Here is a 19950-nt window from a genome sequence, read left to right as displayed (position 1 = left end):
TTCAGCACTAAGGTCATACATTTCCTTTCGATTGGTTACGTATTGTTCGGTTTCGTTTCGTTTTGATTTCGTTTCGCACAATACAGGTACCCCTTTCGGAGAAAAGAAGTATGCAAGAAGAATGATTAATTTTCATAAATTCTAGATAATGACTAAAAAATATTGCAAATCTTAAACCAGTAGTCAGTTTAATACAAGTTGTCATAGATTGCAATTGATTAAATGTAATAAGATTTTAATAAATTTTGATATTGTTTTGGCTTATGAAAATCAATTGCAAGAAAACCAGATTATTTTGGTAAAGTGTTTGTTGTTTTTTTAAGATCAATTTAAATCATTGCTATACATAATTGTAGTAAATTTCAAATTCATACCAGAGACCAAAACCCTTACCTATATCAACCCAGTTACATTACGGCAACGGGTGAATTAATATTTTCCAAATTTATCAATTCGATAATTATAACTGGTGTGAACAGAAACAAAATTCAAACATACATGTAATTTGGTGAGCTTCACAGCGTTTGATTTTTTTTAAGAAAGAGAATTAAAAACCGTATTCAGGGTTGCGTTTAAATATCGCGCAAATGACGCCGAATCTGACATAATCAGATAAATCGAAGTAGTGCAAAGGCATACACCTAATTTAACAAACTGAAATTTGACATGTGTAACCATTATCCCCACATTGTATAAACCGTGCTGGGAGCTGTATGAAATCAATTGGCATTTTAAGTAAATAGACTTTAATTATAAGAACTCCCTGCATTTTTCTCACCATGAACTGTTTACGTTGAATTTGAAAATTGTTCGAATCTTAATATTTCAAGCTCCTGGCACTTTTCAATCTTTTGAATATTCATTCTGCAAGATATAAACAGAAATAATTGTGTATGTTTATGTTAAGCCCTTGCACTTTGCATTTTTTTCTCGTATTAAGCTTTGTTAATCTTCTTTCAGTATTATCACCGGACAAGGTATTCCCATGAGACTCAACATTTGCTCCTGCGGTAGCAAGATATGTAATTTGTATCTTTATATAGTATTACATGTACTTTGTGTCAAAACATATTGGTTAAGAATATCAAGCTTATTCAAAGGATAATATTTTATGTTACGTAGTGAACATGTATCGTTAAGTTCTATTGGACGTCCTTAACATAGCCTAACTCTAGCATGCTTAACTTAGCTAAGATTGCAGTGATTTTACCTATTCTGTCAACTCTGCCTGTTTCAATTTTTTCTTTCCTATACAATTTGTTATTTTTTTGTCATAGGTATTGTAAAACACAAGCTGTCTCAAATATATTTGAGAGCGATTATTTCCCCCCCCCCCCCCTTCGAAGAAGGGAGGGCATATCGCTTTGCTGCTGTCTGTCGGTCCACCAACTTAAACTGTTAAGAAAAAAAACGTTATTCCTGTCCAATCTAAATCTTAACATGGAGAATTATTAGCATCTGTTAACACAAAGATTTGTTGTGACGTGTAAATATGTTCTGATCTTCAGCTTTGGTCACTATAATTAAAGAAAAATGGTGCACCCATTACTTTCCATAAGAGAAATGCTTGAGTTATTCTATATTCCTAGCAGAGGTATAATTAGTGAGCTTGGTCACAATACTTCTAGTGTTTGAATATCACTATTACTTTGAAATTCAGCAATCGTCGATACTCTTTTCGAACATCAACAACGCAACAATTTGATTCAATATCAGTTCTGGCTACCATGCAACCCGTTGTCAGTAAAAGAATAATAGTTATTGCATAATCGGAAGAGCATATTTAATTTTAATCAAAATATTTAAAATATTCAAAAATAAAAGAACTATTTTCGTAGGATCCTCTGAAAAAAAAGGCGTAACAGTTTAAAACAGCTTAAAAATAGTTAAAACCATAGAGAATTCTTAAATCTTAATCTAAAATGCCTGTCAGAAATGAAATGAAATTAAACAATATTGATAAACATTAAAGTATGGCGTATTTTGAAGTGGAATCGAATCAGTAATATAAGTATGTATGTTTGGCTGTCTCTCTTTATCTTTCTTTCTTTCTCTCTTTTTATCTCTCTCTCTTTTAAAATAAATGTACATTAAGATGAGAGGTCTATCTTCCAGCGCTTTAAAATCACTTAAGTTAACCGTTCAACCATTTAAATAATACATGTAAGAAAAACCAATTATAGTTAGTTTTATTCTATGTAATTCTTTCTCAAATACAGGTAGCAATGGCATATACTTTAGTGATTATCAGTTTCTATTTTTGGTAAAAAAAAAATGACAAGTTATCTTTTTGTCTACACAAGACAGAGCAGAATCAAAATACCGCATATTTTAGTCATCTTGAAACTTGTGTTTCAATGCTTTTTATTTTATCTGCACTTTAGCCTCCAATTGTTGAAGAACGTAAATTTTATATTTCTGTAAAGGGCAAAAATTTTGACATAATCATCGCTTGTGTTCATACGAAATTCTCAATCTCATGGTATGTAAAGTTATATCACAATGCAAAACGTCAAATATGATTACTGTGAAATATCTTGACAGGATCATGATAGGTTCTGAATCTCTTATTATTATTTTTGCTTACTTAATTTCAATCATACAATTTCATCTTAGAGACCTAAAAACAATACTGTATTTAAATCATATTTACATTGTATTATGTTTTTAAAAAAAAAAACTGTTCTGTAACTTAAGGTCTATGGTAGAGTAATAAGTTGAGCGTTGAGCGAAACAACAGGTTTACAATATTTTGACACACCCCTATTATTTATCTAAATCCTTTACTACGCAAAGATAGATGGTCTCAGAATGCTTAGTAAACAAAATTTTATAAAACATACTTTAAACAAACATTTAGATTTAAAAAAAAAGAAACCACTGATCTGATTGAGCTTTTTAAATTCTGTGTGTACATGTACTTTGCAAAACAGACGGGCAGTGAATATTTGGTTATGCAACATTTATACATGTATAAGGTGACAGCTAAAAAAAATGAAAAGTAGTCAACATACTCAATATATCAATAAAAAAATGATATTGAAATCAAGAACATGTTCATTAGCCGATTAAGATATTTATTTGGACCTAATATGGATCTTTTAGAGATAATACAGTTTTGAGAAACTCATATCGCAAGTTGAACAAGAAGAGTATCTGTCTGCTTAATTTTCGTTCAGAATAATTAACTGGCTACTGCAAATGATACTTATATGTTTCAGTTTAGATTACTTATAAAGCGTACTCATTAAAATTCTCAGCGCTCTCTCTCTCTCTCTCTCTCTCTCTCTCTCTCTCTCTCTCTCTCTCTCTCTCTCTCTCTCTCTCTCTCTATTGACGTTCTGAAAGTATTTTGAGTCAACGTTGAATATATTTTTCTTCTAGAATTCTTAGACGACATATTTTTTTTGCTTTGCATTATGTAGATGCACATTTTTTTTTATTTAAAATAAATATGTATTAATTAGTTTAATTTTAAAATAGGTTGATTAGATCTTTCTTTTTAAATGTCAATTAATGTTCATGGTAAGAGATTTGAACAATATCTGAATTTCATCCTGATGATATGTAAGGGCTCTATAGATATTGTACTAAACATTTGTTTCCTGTAACTATTTCCTGTATTGAAGTGTCTATGGAATAGGAATCCCGGTCAGTTATTGTACATTGTAGTTGATTTTTAACTTCACTCTATGCGTTTGCTTATTACAATGTTATATGTGATTTTTTACATGAGACTTTTGGCGATTTCAAAGGCTTATGGTAAGATTACATACACATGATGTCAACTAACTTTGCAATAGTTTTGAGTAAAAGTTTTCATAAAGAACTATATATGACATGAGTTAAATTTGGACTCCATAACTCGACATTTTTTTAAGTGTTTCTGGTACAATAGATTGTTATGTTATATTTTAGAAGATTTGATGTAAAATATATTTTTCACCTATTTATTTGATTTAATTACACGCACTGGCAGTATATGACGTCAAAAGTGACGCTGTTTCTATAATTCAATCAAAATCAGTCTCCCAATTTGACATTTTTCTTATCTTTTTTATGAATCGGAAATATACAGCGCAAACTTCAACAAGGATTTTTTTTGTCACTTGTTAGCCTTAAGTATATACGTCTCTGTTTAAAATATTTTGTTTGTTCAAGCATACGCTCTATGTTTTCTGAAAGAGAAATTACTTGAAAACAAGCTGCTTTTTGCTTAAAATGCAAAAATGGCGGGAAAAGATTTTCATTACGATTTCATATTTCTAAATTGTGGGCAGTTGAATCAAAATGAACCTTAAAAAACATCACATATATCTATATGTGTATAATGAAAACCACAACAAAAAAAACGTAAAATTATTTTGTTCATTTTAGAGGGCCATTTTAGGCCCATATCATATACAGTCCTTATATATAGTCCTTTCAATACTTTTATAAACTTATAGTATTTTATTCAAGACGGATATCTATCTATACTGTTTGTCGAGTATATTTTTTATAACCTTATTACATGTACATACATTTACATGTACATGTAACACTCAGTATGGATTTATGTACACTGTTTAAACAATATAACTGTCACACTGAATGTTTTTAAAAAAAATGTTGTTTATGTGTATTAAGACTTTGTATGATTTTCTGTTAATCTTTAAATGAATTGCATTATATATAATTACAATATGGACCAATACATAAAATAAACAATTTATTTGAGAAATCATATCAAAATATAAATGTTATTTATACCATATCTGATAATATATGTGTGATGTATGTGTATGATGTGTGCGTTGATATGTTATTATATGTGCAATATATATGTTCGTTGTGTTTGTTGACAGTTAACGTTGCCCTCAATAAACCAGCATACCAACAGTACCAATATATATCAGGTGACGACATATATGACGCCAGTAACGCTGTGGACGGACGTAAATCTAACCTGAGGTGGAACGGTGGTCAATGTGCTGTATCAGAGTTAGGTAGACGTACCGCCACCTGGTGGGTGAACCTGACTAGGATCCACAGTATCCATCACATCACTATTTACTTCATGACGAACAATGACGGTATAGTCACAGTCATTATGTATATGGATATGGATATGATAGTCTCTGTGGTATAAACTAGCATCACGCATAATTAAACGCTTTTTATTTACATGTTAACAATTTTGTTTTATCAGAATACTAAATCTTTAATCGATTTCCCCTGTTAGTTTGGAAGATGCAATACCGAAAAAATGTTGATTTTAATCTAATTGAAACTTGACAAAATTAAACTGTTCCAATGGCTGTAATGAACATGAATGATAAATGAAGCAAAAGCCAAATACATGAATAATTTTAAATTAAAATTACAGTTTAAGAGAATGTTAGATGATGAAACCAAGAGTTTGCTAAATTCACTTTATAAATACGATTGTTTATGTTTTAAAATAAGATGATATGCCAGGATTCTTTTGAAGACAGATTTGCGGTTACAGGGAGATTACACATATTTTCATAGTGACGTAATAATAACTACCTTATACATGTATTATCTCACCTCAACTGAAAGGTATCAAAATTATACGACAACAGTTCGCACAAAGTTTTAACAAACCAGACTTGTCTCATCTAAAACCGCAATTCATCGAATCATAACAGGTAGACAACATAAAAATCAAACGATAGTCTTCGTGTTAACCTTTTTTTTCCAGATTGTACTTAAGTATAGTTTAACCCCCTAAATGCAGATTAACAAAAACAGTCTCCAACATCTATTCATAACTAACATGGCGACCAGATAGAATTACTGTATGTACAGAGATGATTCTTACAATCACGATATACTTCTTGGTGTGTTTTAGAGTGACATTTGGATGGTCATATTTGAGTTTTACCTTCTATTAATAACATAGTTTTTTTTTCGAATTATGAGCGACAAATAGGTACATGTATATGTTATTCTTGAAAATGATATCTGTGGCACACATATACTGGTGTTTATTAAAACAAACCAATTATTTTCAATATAAGATATTGTGTTAAAGTAGGTGCTAGCACGATAAAGAAACCTTCGTATGTATAGCGCCTCTAAATCATATAAAATTTTTCCAGTGTCAGATATTAAAAGGATTAACTTGAGAAATGTTTCATGTTATCTACCCACCATGTTTATCAATAATATTATCTTCACTGGTGTACCTTGGGGTTTTTATTGGGTTTCAAGTGATATTTTGTTAAACAAAAAGGCGTTAGGTGCTTTTTCACCTGTTTTTGCCGGTCCTTTACTGTTTAGAATTAACGTGCTTGGCTTTTAAGAAAGCACTCAGACCGCCCTTTTCGCAACGTACTCTTTCCTGCAATATATGGCACTGACTGTGATATTTTGTTAAACAAGAAGGCGTTAGGTGCCTTTTCATGTTCTTTACTGTTTGGATCATACGTGCTTAGCTCTTAAGAGAGGGCCCAGACTGCCCTTTTCGCCACACACTCTCTCATGCAGTATACGACACTGAATTAATTCCAATTTGTTAGCACGATCGTATCGCTATGACATAAAAACGTATATAGTTTTAAACAAGGAAGTTTTAATTATGTATTTTTTCCCCTGACAATTCTTTCTAACGACAATCATATACAATAGCTGCGGAACATTTTATATTACTCTTGATATTAAATCTTTGTCCAGTACTTTTAATTCACAACGGTATACGACTAGTTTTGTTAGAAAAATACCAGTTAAAATGTTGAAAATACGGTATCATAATTCTGTTTCTATATAGAAATGGTTTAATAGTACGTAACTATTTCTTTTTTCTCATAGAATTCTCAGAGTTTAGCCCCCACCATTGAATTTGATATTATAATAAATGATGGTGTTGTTGTTATTTTAAACGACAAATATATGAAACGTGCATATGTATTCAATGTTTGTATGCGTTAAACAATTAGCTATTTTAGTTGATATGTGCATGGGGAATGTGTAAAACGTAGCGCCTATAGTGCAGTTGATATTTAGCAACGTTTTAGTTGATATTGTAAAACAGAATCATATAAACTTGTTTTTCACGGGATTGATAACGTTTTGTACAGATTTCAGCTTTCGGGCGTACATAGCAGGCGATTTACTTGGATTCTCTGTGTATGTCTCCAATACCACGGATAGATCACAGGGAACGTTGTGTTTCAAGGACGACAACTTCACAATAAACACAATACCCCCTGTCTTCACAACAAATTGCTTTGTTCATGGACAATATGTCATCTACTACAACGAGAAACTACCAGGAGTTGTCTACCTTGACGATTATTCTAGTTCTGTTGGCATTCACCTTTGTGAAGTAGAAGTGTATGGTAAGCGGTTTCTTTTTTAATAATTCTAATAACCTTTGAAAATTGTTTCAAGTGTGGTAATATATCTACATTATTTTATTTCAATATATAGAACAGTGTGCAGACCTTGTGGATTATATCATTAAAGTTACAGTGATGTTGATTCAAATAAATCTATCAAATTTTATCCAGTCATTTAAAGTGTCTATTTTAACTTCTGAATGGTTGCCCCCCCCCCCCCACCTCCCTTTGTTTTAAAAACAGTAAGTTGTTTTGATTAGTAATTTACTTGTATTATCCGTGTATGTCTCCAATATCACGGATAGATCACAGGGGATGTTGTGTTTCAAGGACAATAATTTCACAATAAACACAATGATACCTTCTGACTTCACAACAAATTGTATATTTCACTGATGGTATGCCATCTACTACAACGAGAGACTAACTGGAGTTGTCTACCCTAACGGTTATTATAGTAATATATGGAGTAACCTCTGTGAAGTAGAGGTGTATGGATAGTGTTCTTTATAATTTTAACAACCTTTGAAAAATGTTGCAATATTTTTTTATAATACAACACATATTTACCTTTATTGTCAAAACATAACACAAAAAACTAGTGTGTAGACCCTGCTGAATAAATCATTAATGAGACTATCAAATCTTGTTCAATTATTTAAAGTGTCGAAAGTGTCCCCCCCCCCCCAACAATCAATGACACATTGTAAAATGCTATGCTTAGCAATTTTTATAAGAATGTGCATTATTAAAACGGCACAAAGAAACCTTTTGATAATTAATCAATATAAATATGATTCAGGACAGGAATAAAGCATTCCAAACATTTCATTTAGCTCCAAATTAACTGAATCCTCTTCCTGTAATGCTCATTGATGTTACATGTATGTTAGGGCGGGGATAAAGTAGCCAGATAGTATAACTGGAAAGATGGCATATATTATTACATTGTATATAAATAGTGCCTGTTTGCGAGGGTAACAGTTAAAATTGACACCCCGAGAAAACCATTGTCAACCGACGCGAAGACAATTTTTATTTTATTATACTGAATGTCTTAATTTTATATAAAAAATTACTGCCTTAATATAGAAATGACGTGGATTTTACGACGAACCGTATGCGCATTATTTACATGCATGTAACAATTCGTTGTGTTACGATGTACCCATTGCCAAATGTGTTGCTACCGCTGACGGTAATAGAACGGATCATCAACTGCGTCTAAACCAATCTGATTTCGGTATTTAACATGAAAGTATAGTAATACAATTTTTTATTTGGTGTTGTTTTTTTTTTTTTAATATTTCCGTAGGTGGTAGGATTGTTTGATTTTTGTATTCTATCTCTAAAACCCTCTGTCGTGTTACTTAAAAAAAGAAGGCAAATAAATATTTGGCATAGTTTAATGTATGGTGGACGATAATGTCTGTATCATATTATACAATCCATGACTCTGGGGTCAGATATCTTCAGTTTGACGGACAGAGTTATATGTTAATCATGTAGTGGATATGCATTGATTTTTCTAGCATCAATGCATTATCGGAATGTCTGTAGATTGTGTCATGATTTTCAATTACATGAAAACCCTTTTAGGTTGATGACATCTTTGCTAGCAAGGGGTTTTCAGTCCACAATGACTAGATGAGGGTGGAGCTCATTACTGGTCTATCACACATACATCCCCATTGTGTCGGTGTTTTTTTAATCTGCTTTACTACTAGCAAGCCAAACAAATAAAAACATTGGTTTGATATACTTTTAACTTATGTTTACTTATACTTTCTTAAGTTATATGGTTCTTTGATGGCGTTATGTAAACGTATAGTTATCCGTACCCAATGCTGCCAGGTACATGCGAACGTTATTTTGTTAAACAGTTGTCTGAACAGTTAGGGATACATATATTTACCGTACACTACTGATATAAAATGTCTTGAGTGATTATGTCACAGGGTAAATTTACCAAAATCACAAGCAAACCAAAACAGTTTAACCAATTGTCCCCCTTCTTGTTTTCTCACAAGTCACAAAGTCACCTAATGTTCCCTCACAAGTATCTTTACCAATTCAGAGATATACATCTAAACGTATTGTTCATGTAAAAAGGAATCGCATGATACTCAGTTAAAATTTATGACTACTGCCAGAGATATTATTTAATTTACTTAGTGTTTATTAAAAGGTGTCCAGCAACAGATTTTTAGGTATCTAGCTGCTTTGTTATAAATGTTGCAATATGTTGCGATATGTTTCTCATTGAACTGGTTTGGTCCTACCGGTATATTCTCTTGTCATGTTAATATAACGCATGGTACTTAGTTAATATTTAAGGTCATCGCAGGGAATATATTTTATAAAGGTAAGTATTAGCATAAAGGTTCTCCAGCAACAGGAGTTTACAGGTCAAACTGTTTTGTTCTAAATGTTGCAATATTGCAGTATGTTCCTGGTTTTATTAAAAATTGTCTTGATGAACTTTCCTGCATACCAATACACACAGTCATGTAAATTTACGCCTCTTGCATCTTATTTCTTTGAGAATAGATTCTACAAAATTAAAACAAAAATCGTGTAATAAATAACTTTTAATGTACAGCATGTCCAGAAACAAGCTTTTACGGATCTAACTGCTCCATTCCGTGTCCAGACGTTAACTGCCAGTACTGTCACATAAAGACGGGCACCTGTCAGGGCTGTAAACCTGGGTACCAAGGTCATCGCTGTGTGTTAGGTAAGAAATAGTTTCAATAGACAAAGATTTCTTAAACGTGTGCATGCCTGTGTATGGCCTCGTTACGTATTGGCTACCATTACAAAGCATTGGTAGAACTAATCAAATTTGAAGATATTTTTTTTAATTCTGAAACAATTATACAAAACAGGTTAAAGCGTGTAATATTTTTCGTTTTAATTGTGTATAATAAAAGATCATAAACATGCGTGTACTTATGATTATAACAAATTTAAAAGCATTGAAATCTTATATTTTAGAACCCATTTGATTCCATATAAAAAAAGAATGCTTTGCTGTTTAGTTCCTTTATTGACTTTTAAAAAGTTTCACACATGTTAGAATAAAAATTATTGATAGTAGGCAGTCAGGTAAACTTTTTTTTACAGCAAATCTGAAATTAAGCAAATTTACGGCTATGCAGAATTTGTATTTATGTTCCAGTAAAGTCTGTTTATGAACCTAAATAAAATTACCGTATATATCGAACACGACTCTAAAGAAATTACGACTCTAACGAAGTATATGTAAGCTCTTAATGAAAATGTACCGCAATTCTTCATTTCTGTAACGAATATTGTACATATATTAATAATTTTAAAACATATGAAATTCAAAGATTTGTTGACTGCTTTAATGTTTATTAAATGGAATATTCGCGGCTTTACAAGATACAAAAAAAGTCACCTACCCTTGACTTTGCGTTTTGAGTCTTGTTGATAATATCCACGGTAAACTACATCTTATTCTAGGGGTGTTTACAATAATAACTCGATTATCGTCAAAATCCAGGAGTTATCGCTAATGGACTGCAAACACAAAACACACTCTTCGGGAAATGTAATTTATTTCATTGTTTCTAATTTTGATTTGTCAAAGGTGTATTTGGTTGCATGTTGTCGTATGAAGCGGCGTTGTATAAAAAAACAACACTTTCAAATCCTTGTTTTGTCAATGAACTTTATATTTGTAAAATATTGTCCTATCGAGTATAAAACGTACGACAGTTTGAAATACTGTCATGTGACTGTTTAAGAACGAATTCACTTTAAGATTACATACACATTCGTTATTGAACTTAAACGAATAACGGAAAAGGTAAATAACGTGTTTGCTCTATCAGTTAATAAGTTTCATGCCGGTATAATTAGTCACCGTTGATTTTTTTTTATATTACAATTATTGGCTCAACTTTGCAACTTTTTGACAAGAAAAACATATATTTTGTCTAATTCTTATAGTTTATCCTAATTTTAAAAGGATGAAAAATGTCAGCTAGGGAATTTAAGGTATTTCAGGTATTTGAGAAAAAAACCAAATTGATTCTATGGGGACTGAACATTGTTTCGTCATCTACATGTACATGTATGTGGCAATATGTAACTGTGAATTTTATGAAACCGTAAAAGGTTTGTCTACCATTTTTATTCACCAGATTTTATAACGAAACAATCTGGTTATTAAAATGGTGAAAATAGCAAGCGGAGGGCTGTCAAAAGGTTACCCTCATTGTATGGATACCTTCTCCTACAGTTCTTAACAAAGGAATTGTACATATATTAGAGATGTATTTATATGTATTGTAAGAATTTGATTTCTGATACTTTAGGAAACGAAAATACCAGCTTTGATCTTAGTCATTTTTTGGGTAAAATATTGCATAGAGGGTACCCTTATTTAATGGATAACCCCTCCTACAGTTTTCAAGATAGAAAGCTCTTCTTTTGCAAAACTGTACATATATCATCGATGTGTATATTGCTAGAAATTTAATTTCTGATAATTCATGAAAAAAATATTAGCTTTTGAACTTAGTTATTATATTTTGCAAAATTATATAGGGTATTCCATTTTACTGGATACGGTAGGTAGTGTGTATTAATTCAGGGTTGACATGGATTATTGATACAGTTCATATTAAAAAAAGGAAACCCGGTTTGCTGTCTCATTGATATTATATTCTGATAAGCATATTGGCTTAAGAGGGCGCCATTTTGGTTTTCACAGTTGTAATACTTACACTTCTACGCAACATGCTCTACATTAAACTTTGTTTTAGTATTTATTCTATTTTTTAGCATGCAACAGAGGATTGTTTGGTGTTGACTGCAATGAAAGATGTGGACAATGTCGTGATATATACCAGTGCCACCATATACACGGTACATGTTCAACTGGATGTGTTGCTGGATATCAGGGGGCCATGTGTAAAGCAGGTATGTAGACATCTACGTAGTACCCAATAGAATATTTAACATATATATGCATGGATGAAGACATATGACATACTTTTCAACCTTGCTTGAGCTTAGAGCTAAAGTAAGCTTTTCTGATCACGTTTTGTCTGACGTCCGCCTGTCTGTCTGTCCGTCAGTCTGTAAACTTTTAACATTTTTGGCTTTTTCCGAACCAATGGACCAATTTCAATTAAACTTGGCTTAAATCATCCCTAGATGGTGGGGGTTCGAGTTTGCTATAATAAAAGGCATCATCGTTGTTAAAAAATAATTAAGAGTTATTAAGTTGTTTATATCTTTGAAAAATCTTCTCAAAAACCAATTGGCCAGAAAAGCTGCAATGTATGTGGAATCATTCTCCGGTAGTATAGATCCAAGTTTGTTCAAATCATGGTCCTTGGGGGTGTGGTGGATCCACAATGGAGGGTTGAATATGTACAAAGGAATATATCGAAAAAAAAATCTTGAAATGTCTTCTTATCGAAAACCATTTGGCCAGAAAAGCTGAAATTTGTGTTGAAGCACCATGAGGTAGTATACATTTTAGTTTGTTTAAATTATAATCTCCGGGATTGCAGTAGGGCCACAATGTTGGAGGTTGAATATTTACATGGGATTTTTTAGAGGAAAAAAAACAATTGACCAGAAAAGATGTAAGCGGCTTTAGGAATTGCGAATTCAAGTTTGTTCCAATCATGATTACCATGGGTACGATGTGGACAAAAGAAAGGGGGGGGGGGTTCATAGGAATATAGAGAGAACAATCTAAAAATAGCTGTTTTCTAAAACAATCGGCCATTTAAGTTGTAACTTGAGTGTACGTATCCTCAGATAGTATAGATCCACATTTTTCTTAAACCAAAATACAACGGGGAAGGATGGGGCCAACATGGTGGGGGAGGGGTCCAATATTTACAAAGAAGTCTAAAGAGAATGTTTTTTTAAGTTTGCAAAAAAGCTGTAACTTGTGTGGAAGCATCCTCGGGAAGTGTAATAAATAGGGAAAATGTTTAAAAGCCATATTAAATAGGATAAGACGAATATTTTTTGGAGGGGAGGGGGTGTTAAATTTTTACTTAGAAATGAAATTGAATATTCTCAAAGCTATATAGTATATAATATTACTAATATGCAAGCAAATTTACATGTTTTCAAAAATGTTAAGTAGATTAAACTGAGAATAATTTTTTGGCAATGCAAGAGGTTCAAAGTTTGATGTAGGTTTATATTCATATGAGCAGTTGTTTGATATCTTTTTAAGAATGGCAATGCTCATTATGTGATACATGTAAACCTATGAAAATATCCATCAATATTGTTCTGAATAAATATAACAAAGACATCAGTTCATTACATGTTCCACGTGGAATTTGTTAGAATGAGTAACGGTATAGAGTGTTAACCCTTATCGTACCTTTTGCTGCGATCGTTAATAATGTGCTCTATTACAAAGATAAACGGTTTTGATTGTTAATGTATTATTTTCGATACTTTATTTCGAGGAATTTCCCTAATGTGTCACATTTTGTTTTATTCAACATGCCACACAGACTTACCTGTATGAGTAATGATTATTACGGTGTTGTGTGGTTATAAATTATATTAAACAAAAAAGGTAGCCATACGTCAATCCGTTACATGTTTTACAATTATATGTGTCATATGTAGATTTAGTTTTTTTTTTAGTTTTGATAAAAAAAATGAAAAGACGAAATAAACAAAGAATAAGATCACAGTAAAATTTATAAAAGTATACTGTACTTAAAGTTTAATTTGGCAAACGTACATCCAGATGGAGAAAAACACAAAAGTATGGTTTCTTTGTTTTGTTTTATTTTGTTATTTTTGGTTTATTTGGTATTTCCCCCCCCCCCCCTTTTAATGGGATTGGGTTTCTTTTAAGAAACCTATACATCTCTAAGAGCTTTTTAGAAGTTATTTGCTGTTGTCACATTTGTCGTTCTTTTACCTTGAAGCAAATATGCAAAAATAGTTTTAGTAAGGCCAGTTACATGTAGGATATAGTGTTGTAGATTTAGCCCGATTTACACACTATTTCAAAATTTTAATTATCAAAAATCGCATAGTTGACACAAAAGTTTACAACTATATATAAAATACGAGGTTTGATTTTGGCTTATGCTCCCTTACTTTTTTCACAAAGCCCTAACTATACCTTTATAAATGTTTAAGGATGTGAGAAAGGATCATATGGTCTTGAATGTAAAGAAACATGTGGATACTGTCGTGATGTCAACCAATGCTTCAATGTCAATGGTTCTTGCTTAACTGGATGTGATGCTGGTTTTAGTGGAGAATTATGTGAAACACGTGAGTAGAAAATCGGCAAGGCACTAGCCAAGCTTTGAATATAACGATCTTTTGTCAAATCAAGTCATTTGATTGGTAATCAATACCTTAATTCTAAAGTTGTATAAATGAAGATTGATTCAAATGTCGTTTATGCAACTACAAGACGATATTAAATTGTATAAAGCGGAAACATAAAACACTGTCTCGGATCATTATATAACAGAACAATAGTGACATTTTAAACGTGTGTTAAGTGCTTCTTAAAATTTCTAGAATATATGCAATGACAGTCCAATCAAATATGTTTCAAAACATCAGCATGTATTTATGTTTGTGTATCACATATGCTGATAATTCTTCAACCCAAAAAATTCTCATAATTAAGGTTGCGACAACGGTTCATACGGCTTTGATTGCAAAGAGAAATGTGGAAACTGTCGTGAAATCGACCAATGCTTTTATACAAATGGAACATGCTTAACTGGTTGTGATGGTGGTTATCAGGGAGACTTGTGTAAAACACGTGAGCGTTTGTAAATATGTTTCACATATGTAAGCATGCATTGCAGTGTATTGATAATCATGTAAATTCAAAGTGTACTTGTAAATATTATAAAATGGTTACATATTCTTTGTAGAGTCATTGCTGTCTTTATCAGAAAAAATCTGTATAATTTTGTATAACGTGTAAGTGGTTCGCTGCATTTGTTCCCCAGCAGGCCCGTACTCGAGATAGACTTGAATAGTTCTGAGTTCTGCAAATATGTAAAAAAAAAAAAAAAAAGACATAGTTAATTAGCGCATCTGCAGCTATATGGGGACTCTATGTTATGTAGGCAGTAATGACTGCAGCATGCACAACTCAGCAGGTTCCAGCGTTTACTCAAGCAGACAGTATCGCACACTTTCGCCAACAACGCAAACATAACACAAGCAGGCAGTGCCGTATATTTGCGACGCAATGGTAACATATGTTGATCAGTTATTTCAGGCTGATTATTTTTTAATAATTAAGGTGGTGAAAACATGTCATTGGGCGTTGAATTCACACATAAACTATGGAAACTGTAGTGATATTGACCAATGTTTTGACACAAATAAAAAAATTCTTAACTGATTATGATAAAGATTATCATACAGATGATTGTAAAATACGTAGAATTTCAAACTGCATAATTGTGTATCTATTTTGTCCTTATATTTCCCCTAGCATGTCTACGAGTGTATTTTGGAAATAAGTGTAGGCGGGTATGAAAAGGCAACTCTCAGCGATCGATTGAGTAAAAATTCCTTTCATCGATATGACGTCACAATAAACACCATGATGTCAATATTTTACTCAGAAACATGTCGATTTAAACTTTATCTCTGGTTTAAATTATAAAAACTTTAGTCATGAAATATCACTAGAAACGTTTCCAACTGAATATATCTTTGCTTTCTCTGTATTACGTATACTAATCATGACATTTTAAACGTGTGTTTAGTACGTCTTAAAATGTATAAAATATATGTAATGGTAGTCCAAAAAAATATTTTATAATTTTTTTCAAAACATCAGAATGTATTAATGTTTGTGTATCACATATGCTGATCATTTTTCAACCGAATACTTTTTCATAATTAAGGTTGCGACAACGGTTCATACGGCTTCGATTGCAAAGAGAAATGTGGAAACTGTCATGAAATCGACCAATGCTTTTTCACAAATGGAACATGCTTAACTGGTTGTGATGGTGGATATCAGGGAGACTTGTGTAAAACACGTGAGTGCTTATGAATATGTTTCACATATGTAAGCATGCATTGCAGTGTATTGATAATCAGGTAAATTTATAGTGTACTTGTAATATTATAAAATGGTTACATATTCTTTGTAGAATCATTGCTGTCTTTATCAGATAAAACTGTATAATTTTGTATAACGTGAAAGAGGGTCGCTGCATGTGTTCCCCCACAGACCCCTACTCGAGATAGACTTGAAAAGCTCTGATTGTTGCAAGTATGTAAAAATGCATATCTATTCAGCGTGCCTGCACCTATGTAGGGACTCTATGTAATTCAGCCGGTGATGATTGCAGCATGCGCAACTCAACAGGTATCAGCGTTTACGCAAGCAGACAATATCGCACACTTTCGCCAACAACGGAAACATTACACAATCAGGGAGTACCGCATATTTGCGACGCAATGGTAAGACCACCAGCAAGGATGATCACACACTCATTAGTACTCCGCTGCAGCCACCACCAAAACAAGCAGGAATGGCTGCACTCTTGTATTGATGCGATATTAAGCAGGGATGATCGCGCACTCAGTATCGAATATTAGAGATAGCAGGAATGATAACACACTCTAACAAACCATTTCTGTGAAAATCAATAACACTGTTTTAATATAGATGCTGGCCTAGAATAATTGATAATGTTTAGAATATAAACTCCAAAATAAAAAATAAATATCCCAACCCAAATCAAAAAGCATGTTTATCTATTAACAATAAATTAGCATACAATATTTATAAGTACATGACAATGATTATCATTTTTTTTTAAAGAAGAAATAAATTAAAGGGCAATTAAAGGGCAATGCAATTCTTAACAGAAAAAAACCTTCTTGCGTCATTTGTATCGATTAATTTCCTCTTATATTTCGACTAGCATGTCTGAGTAGTTTTTTTTCTAAAAAAAAAAAATAAGATGAAGAAATGCAGTGATGCATGCACCGGGTGTGATGATGTAAATAGATTCTGTGACTCTAATTGATTCCTTCTCCGGATATGTTACTTCTACAATGACAGCAGTGTTCTCATTTCCTTTCTGCCAGAATGCTAATTGTGTATACAGACTACATGTTCATTCATGTCCAACATAACAGTCCTGTCTCACAATTGATTCAGACAACGTAGACAGATAGATAATGATTTAATGTCGTAAAAGCTGCAAACAAGACAAAACACAAACTTGGAATAAAATACAAATGTAAAAACTCTGTAAACACTATGATACAGGTATAGGTCGACAATGTAGGTCAAGTGAGCCGAAAAAATGTAAACATTACACCGCTATATACCGAAAGGTTTAAAGAAATCATGGTATTACCGAATTATGAAAGAAATAATAATAATTATAATAATAATAATTATAATAATAATTTATTTATGTTCGGCTTAAACCACGCGAGGGTATCATAGATAGAACAGAATGCAGCAGTAATAAAAAATCGTTCATTTTACCCGTGAGGTATTTACTATTTATGCTAATTTTATTTATTTCTTATTATTCCGAGCAATGCTTGTTGCTTTGCTTTTTGCTTGCTTGCTTTTGTTGGGGGCGGCCCTGCGGTAGCCTCCATAATTTCCGGTGGCCAGAAGCGCCAAATAAACTATTCTCAGATAACTTGGTTTTTATGTTATTTATCAGGTATATGGGATAATATAAAACTATTATTTCTAATCATTGTAGAATGTGACAGAGGATCGTATGGTAATGGATGTAATGAAACATGTGGACACTGCCGTGATGTGAATCAATGCTCCAATATCGACGGAACATGCATAACAGGATGTGCTGCTGGTTTTGAAGGGGACTTGTGTACAATACGTTAGTATGCAGATATTGAGACAAATGTTAAGATCGCTCTGCTTTTTTTTTTCGAACATCGCGATCTTAATAATCATGCGATTCATAACATCGAAATGTATATGTGTCCATAGTTTAAATCACCGATGTTGATTTTTTTTCATGCTGATTGTTTTTGAATAATTACGGTGGTGACAACATGTCATAGGGCGTTGAGTACACACAAAAACTGTGGAAAATGTCATGATATTGACCAATGCTTTGACACAAATTAAAAATGCTTAACTGTTTATGAAAAAGGTCATCATAGAGATGATTGTAAAATACGTATTTTAGAAATACGTATAATAAGAAATTCAATGATGCATTAACAAATATCGTGAGGCAAATGGTTTGCATGAATTTGGTTGTATCCATGGCTACAATCAGAGAGCTAACGGTTCAATAAGGCTACATGTACAAACATGTTTGGCACAACTGTTATATGAAATCAAAGTACTGAAAGTACTTAAAAGCGCAAACCTAGCATGGTTCTTAGGGAAATTTACTTTGTGCAAGCTAAGGTAGAAATGAGAATTATTAAAGCAATGTTGATAAATATACATTGAAAGTATCCAATGCCAGAAGGGTCAAAGTTGTATTCATTTCAATTTTAATTAAGAAAATTTGGTCGAAATTACATCTTTTTAAAATATATGTATATAAATACGTGAGTACAAATTGAGCTATACGTTTCTAATAAGATTAAATGAACCTTTCAATCAAAAATAACCTATTTCATATGTACTTTTGAAAAACAAACATTAATATATACCTACTCCCTAATTAAAAATATTTTTCTCCACAAAGTTTCTGGCACCTTGTTTTTGTGGCGGAAGCTTTCTAAATAACATGTTTATATGGTCGGTCCATGTATTTTTCATATCCCTGACCAAGAGCGTAAATAATGGCTTTATAGCGGCGATACACAATACTTCATGCAAGTAGACATCAGTAATAAAATATAAATATAAGCATTATCATACCACGCTAACTCGCACCAATTGGTATGCACCGCTTGGTGTGTCAAAGGACCGACGACATCAAAACATGAGCATTCACTTCCAAATTAACACTGTCCTTAATATGTTCCTATATGTAAATAGAATACAAGCCTTCCCTCATTCCCGCTTCTCAGGAGGCAACATCAGGAGGCAATGTAACCATTGATGCGTTTATCATTTATTCATATAAATATCATATACACAGTATAGCTGTCAACGCAATCTGATGTTCATGGTTCACTTTAAAAAAAAATTGAAAAACAATTAAAGAAGCAAACGGGCTTTTTTATGTTCTAAAAGTTGGTTAAATCCTCAATTTTATGAATAATCTAAAAAAATATTACTGCTTGATATATTACCTATTTATCTTATTATTCAACATCATTTCATTGCAAGTATACAGTATTTTACACCCCACCCATCCCCCCCCCCCCATCGTCAATTAACGTTGATCCACCGAAACATGTTTACCACCTTACTCGCATTGTTTTGCTTTTACAGTCTGGGTTTTCAAAATTTCAAGATTTTTTACAATAATTACTTATGAGTATAATTCAATACAGATAGAAATGGAAGAAAATATTTGTATTAAAACACCTTTCACGTATCAGTAACAATATAGATAAACCTTTTTTCTATTGTTAGTGTTTCAAAAAATAATGTTATTTGAATTTCAAATTATTGTTAATTCAT

General features: G+C 32.2%; 1 long non-coding RNA gene across 2 annotated transcripts in view; it reads left to right on the top strand.

The window, feature by feature from the left end:
* Positions 1 to 14458: 14458 nt before the first annotated feature.
* The window catches only part of LOC136270160 (uncharacterized), a 28904-nt gene continuing 23412 nt past the window's right edge, over positions 14459 to 19950 (top strand). Inside the window, exons 1-3 of one of the 2 annotated variants that reach the window (XR_010707893.1) lie at positions 14459 to 14651; positions 15019 to 15156; positions 18098 to 18235. This is a non-coding gene — a long non-coding RNA (uncharacterized lncRNA). Of the gene's footprint in view, positions 14652 to 15018; positions 15157 to 16264; positions 16400 to 18097; positions 18236 to 19950 lie in introns of those variants that run through there. The other variant, XR_010707892.1, reaches the window with a different exon arrangement.

This window comes from Magallana gigas, chromosome 1 (assembly GCF_963853765.1).
Source record: "Magallana gigas chromosome 1, xbMagGiga1.1, whole genome shotgun sequence".
NCBI lineage: Eukaryota > Metazoa > Mollusca > Bivalvia > Ostreida > Ostreidae > Magallana > Magallana gigas.
Note: the sequence above shows the minus strand (reverse complement) of the source record. Positions and strands in the feature narration are given on the sequence as shown.